Consider the following 5,965-nt stretch of genomic DNA (forward strand, 5'->3'; position numbering starts at 1 on the left):
CAATCCTGTCTCAGCCCTTGAAGTATGTGCTTAGGTGAAACATGATTGGCAGTGAGGCTAGACTATTGATGTTGGGAGGCGGTGCTTAGCAATATTGTCCAATCTCTGAATCAGGAAGGGATTTGTTGGTCTCACTTCAGCGCTGTCCGCAATGCTAGAAAGAGCAGAGTTTACTCATGCAAGGGCCAAAGCAAATCCACCAATTTATTGACCAAAATACCTGTAAACTGGAGTGAACTTGAAAGCAAATACAAAAACTTGATTGTAAACTTCGGTGGTGTGCTTTTTTTTTTTCAAAACAAAAAATACTAAGAAAAACAACTGCAGAATATTATCTGGGAAAAAAAGAACGGTTGGGCAAAGGTCACTGGAATTGTTTGCATATGATGTGACAGCGTTGCCTCAGTGACATGGTCACAAAAGGAGGCAGTGTTTGTTCATCCAGTCAACGGTCGACAGTCTTCAGAGGTTATTTGTGAAGCAGCCTTTCTCAGCAGCATTGCTGGTAAGATTGTGGCGGTGACGATCCAACTCATATCTCTTTTATCTTCCTTCCTCCCTCCCTCATTCCCTCCCTCCCTCATTCCCTCCCTCCCTTCCTTCCTCCTGCCCTCGCTCCTTCCTCCTGCCCTTTCTCTTTCCTCCTGCCCTCGCTCCTTCCCTCCCTCCCTTCCTTCCTTCCCTTCCCCCCTCTTTCCCTTCCTCCTTTCTTCCTTCCCTTCTCCCCTTTCTTTCTCTTCCTTTTTTCTTCCTTCTCCTTCCTCTCCTCCACCACCACTTCCTCCTTTTTCTTTTGTTCCATATGTGAAACTCTTCTAAGTGCTGAGATATTTGACTTCTAGGCAGATGTCAGATTCAGAGAAGGGTCCTTTACCCTCCCTGCTAGCACTGTGGGTTCTGGCTAGGGTAAGAGAACTAGGGTAAATAAGAAGACAGGGATACTTGAGCACCTCCCAGTGAAGGTAAACCGCCCAATCCTTTCCTAGGTGAAGAACCTTGGTCATGGGTGGGATCTGGATGTGAGGATCTGAGAAGAAGTCAGGAAATTCCTGTGCAGGCAATCTAGTGTATGGAGTCTCCTTCCTATGGACTTTGCATCTCTGGATTCTGAGTGGTGCCCACTACTTGCTGTCTTTAAACCTTTTGCATCTCAGAGGAGGGAGATTTAATATAATTTGGGGCATTCCTCACTCCAGCTTTGTAAACCAAATGCTGGGTGGTGATAACCCTTTTCAGCCAGTGCTCCAGGAACATTTTGTTATTGTTGACTATTGTTTTACATGAGAGCCAATACTCAGGTTTTGGAAATGATGACACATGCCATCCACAGGTCTTCTTATGCTTCTCAATAGATCAAGCAAAAGGCATGGCTCACAGCATGAGGTCAACAACATTTTTTTAAAGAAATAACACAATCTTCAAATGATAGTGAATTTCATTCACTAGGTAATAAATTATATTTACATTTTTGACTGAGAAGGAAATGGCTACCAACCCTTTAAGACCCAGGATGATTCTTTTGATGTCTCTCTGTTTTAATTTCTTAGGAAATAGCTTTTAACAACTTATACCTTGCCTATTGAATTCTTAGCCAGTCTTACCCTTATCACCATTGGTGATAACGCCTGAGAGCAGTCCTTTACTGGTGACTATTAAAATGAGATGATAACGTCCCAGAAACTGCCTAGAAATAATCATCACTTTATTACCCTTTGAAAAGAGGATTGATAGAAAAGTCATTTGAAAGATGGTTCATTACCATGCCCTCGTAAGATTTCTTTACTCACATCTCACCAAAGCACGAGAAAGGGAGGATTATTCTCTGAGGTCGGAATTTGAAGGCTGTGTGTTTGCCTCTTTGAAGTCTTGGTATTTAATTTTCTGTAGTCATTTCTTGGGCAATTTTCTAAGAAACTAGTTGAAGCTAATTTATCATAAGTTAAAGTCAAATGACAGAAAAGATTCTTCCCCCTTAACAGCATTTTATTCCACAGAGGTTAGCTTCTGAAGGAAATTGAGACTTAAATAGCATTTCAAATCTCCAGCCACATGGGTGGGGATAGAAAAAAAGCAAGGATTCAGGAAGACACACCGGCTTTGCAGTTAGCACAATTGTTATTATTATTATTTTTGCTTTTTCTTTGTAGACCACTATGTGCAGATACAACATATTTTTTGAAATACTCCCCTAAAAATAATTAGGTATATTGCTTAATTTTTCCAAGAAAGACATGTCATCCTCATGGGATCCTACACCTTGGTCTCTATCATTTCAGACTTTTAATATAAGTTTATATAATTTGTTTAACCTTTCTGTTAACCCCTAACTCTGAAATGGAGATGAAGATACTTAACTTCTAAATGAAGGTGAATGATAATGAGATAGCATTTAGAAGGTCCTTGGAGAATCTCATCTAAAAGGCTTCTTGTGAGCCTGGAATACAGTTCAATAAATAGTGCGGGATTTTCATGTTGACATGATGTGATTCGTTACTGAGTATTACCGACGGTGCTCAGTGGACATGGTTTTTCTTTCTTTCCTCACCCACCCACCCAAGCACAAAAGGATTCCTGCTCTTTCTCCCTTTCTAGAAAGAAAAAAAAAAAAGAAAACCTCATGGCTCCTTTTAGGTTTCAAGATTAAAAGTTTCAAATTGGGAAATCTGCCAGGTCCCAGCAACTCCTCTTTTCTCTCTGAGGTTCTAGACTTACCTGTCTTGTTTGTTCTGCCACCCTCTGTCTGGAGAAAGAATTCTAGGACAAAATATCAAGCCCAAAGCAGCAGCACTCTAGGTGTTATTGTTGGAGGCATGAGAAGATAGAAGATACAGAGTTTGATGTTTGCAAAGCAATGTGTTTTTTTTCCCTGTAAGTTTTTATGAGCTATGATTTAAATTTTACCAGTACAGAGCTGGTTGGTTAATAAGATAATTTTGGTCTTTCACTCACCCGTGTCTTCTTTGTAGCAACTAGCATCCTCTGAACTTTCAGCTCCTCCAAGGGAAAATTTACTGTAGATCCTTAGAAATTCTATCTATTGAGTTAGTGACAAAGCTCTTGCAATTATTATGGAAGAAACTGTTCTGCTAATGACTGTCTAAATGTGGATGTAACAGTTGCCTTTTGTTGGAAGGATTTGGGGGGACTCTTCATTGGCATCAGGGGCTTGTACTTTAGCTTCTAATGAATCTTTTGCTCTGTATCTTAATGGTAACCAAGCAACCAGTCACAGAGCCTTGGGATGCTTTGGTAACAAGAAGAAACCTTCAGTGTGTTGCCTTGTTTTAGAATTTCCATATCACCCTTGGAATTGTACAAATGAAGACCGCGGGAAGCAGAAGTGGTGGGCAGAGGGGTACAGGCCAAGCCTGTGGCACTATGGGTGAGGTTACAGTGTCACGGATGGTGGCCGGGCCGGTGAATGATATCTCTGAGGAAGAGGTGTGTTTGGAAGATTATAGGCCTGTTGCAGATGGAAACAACATGAGATGAAATGCTGTCTACTTCTAGAGTACTTCTGGGAATTTCAGGGTGGGAAGAGAGGTGTGGTGAGCATCACTATTTAGTCCATAGTATGTGTTACTGTTCAGTGTCTGTCCTAGCCTAAAATGTTTCATGAGTGTTCTTATATTAAACTGACACCAAGATTAAATTTAATAGATAAAATATGATCAGATTTTGAGTTTTTTTCCAGGCAAATAAGGAATTTGCAACACAGAGGCTCATTATTGGTCAGGAAATCGTCACAGTGACAGCACCACTATTACAGGGAAGGCGCTGTGTGTGATATGCATTGTATCTATGCAATGACCGGATTCACTGAGTCCATTATGTGTGTTATATAGGCTTAAAACCACTACCTATAAATAAGTTAGGACATTAACTGGGAGCACTGAGATTTGAACCTGGAACAGATCACTGATACAGTAATCTACATGATCCTAGCCAGCACAGATACTGGGAAGATCTGAAGTCTAGAATTGAAAGTTGGGATCTAATTTAGGCCTTCAGATAAGACCATTCAAACTGGGCTCGTGGAATGCTTCCTGGCACCGTCTCTACCTCTTATGCATTACAGGGTTCAGTTCTGCACATTTGGGACATCTGTGATCCTCGTAAGTCCCCAAGCCAGCCAATTTCTCTTGTTATCCCATGAGATCGGTTCAGGGCAATGGGTACATTCCTTTGGGTGGTCCTGGCACTGGGTCTGTTGGGGAATTTTCTACCTTCACATGACTCTCTATCTTGTTCTTTTTCTCTCAATGATTTGATAGACTCTAGTGCCCTGCTAGCTTTTCATTATAGAGTGAAATTATAGAATGCATGCAACCTGCAAAGCTTCTATTGGCCTGGGCCTCATGCAACATCTCCATAGGCCTCAGAAGCTGATTTCCAATCAGAAGATGGCTTGAAGAATCAGGACAAAGAAAGGCAAATACACCAACAATTGACTGGTGTCAAGATGATTTTTCCCCCTATCATTTCCCTCCCAGAGGAATGGGTCTCCTGGTGTTAATGAAGAAGTCAAATTCTGAAATCTGTCAGCTTGATTCTTGAGAGGGTGGTTGGATTTGAGATAGCACTTCCGGGAGCCAGGGGAAAACTGGGCTAGCTTAGGTGAATACTGCTTTCCCATCTCTCCTTCTCACTACCTCTTCCCCTTTTCCCTCTCTCCCTCCCTACTTCTTCCTTTGATTGATTTCTCTCTTTGTTACAGCCAGTAGGCTGCAGATGTAGATAGAGAAATGTCACCAATTTTGCAACTGAGATATAAATTTCCTCAGACATGGAGAAATAGAAAATTGAGATTTTAAAAAAGTGAGAGTTCAAAGGATATATAAGAATGGTTTCAAAAAAGATGGTGTGCCAGGAGGGTGGGCACATGCCTTTAATCCCAGCACTTGGGAGGCAGAGGCAGGCAGGCAGATCTCTGTGAGTTTGAGGATGGTGTGGTCTACAAAGTGAGTTCCAGGACAGCCAGGGCTACAAAGAGAAATCCTGTCTTGAAAAACAAAACAAAACAGACAAGCAAACAAACAAAAAAGAAAATGTGCTTCACCCAAAGATAATAAATTGGAAGAGGGACTAGAACCTAGGCCCTGAAGATCACCAATTAGTCTAATAGCAACCACATTTGAATTTTAAAGCAAATACTATTATTCTACTATGGTTTTACAAAAAATATTTACATGTTGATGTGACTAGATTTTGAGCTTGGGATCTCTGTGAGGTGTGTCAGGTAGGATTCTTGTCTATGTCTTCTCAGAGAGAATAAGCCACTAAGTACGTGACTTCAGAATGTCAGCTGCAAAAATGATACTCTGTTAAATTATTTGCATGTAAACACGTATTTACATAAATGGAAAATAGCTGTTTGAGTGGCCACAGAAGACTTCAATGAAATGACTTAAAATATTTTTGTTACATTTATTTATATTAACTCTTTTGTCATTTTAGAATGTGGGAGACCCATGTGAAGATTTAGAGAAACAAGGCAATTTCTATGCTGTAAATTCAACCTTGTAACCTAATGCACACCAGATTAAACTGTTAAGGGAATTAAAGAGAACAACAGCCAACCTATTATGATCTGGCACAATAAGGATGATGGGAAACCAATAATTGCAATTTGGCTTTTTTTTGTTTTTCTCCAAAATTACCTTTAACCCGGGATTCATGGGGATGAAGCTGTTTCTTGCTTTCGCTTTCATTTTAGTATTTAATGACATAGCTCCCAGAATTCCAGGGCTGGGAGGGTTACTGTGAGATCAAACAAGAAGAAGATGCTGAAAAGTGAAGACAGCTGAGTGATGGAAGATTCAAGTCAAAAGACTCCGTGAGGCGTGGATTGTAATGAGCGGTTCAAATATTTAACTTGACCATTTTGATAGCACTATTGTGAGAATTGATGTTCCACTTCCTTACGCTTCCCTGGGCTATAACCATACGTGTGTGTGTGTGTGTG

Source organism: Arvicola amphibius, chromosome 1, assembly GCF_903992535.2.
Source record: "Arvicola amphibius chromosome 1, mArvAmp1.2, whole genome shotgun sequence".
NCBI classification, from domain to species: domain Eukaryota; kingdom Metazoa; phylum Chordata; class Mammalia; order Rodentia; family Cricetidae; genus Arvicola; species Arvicola amphibius.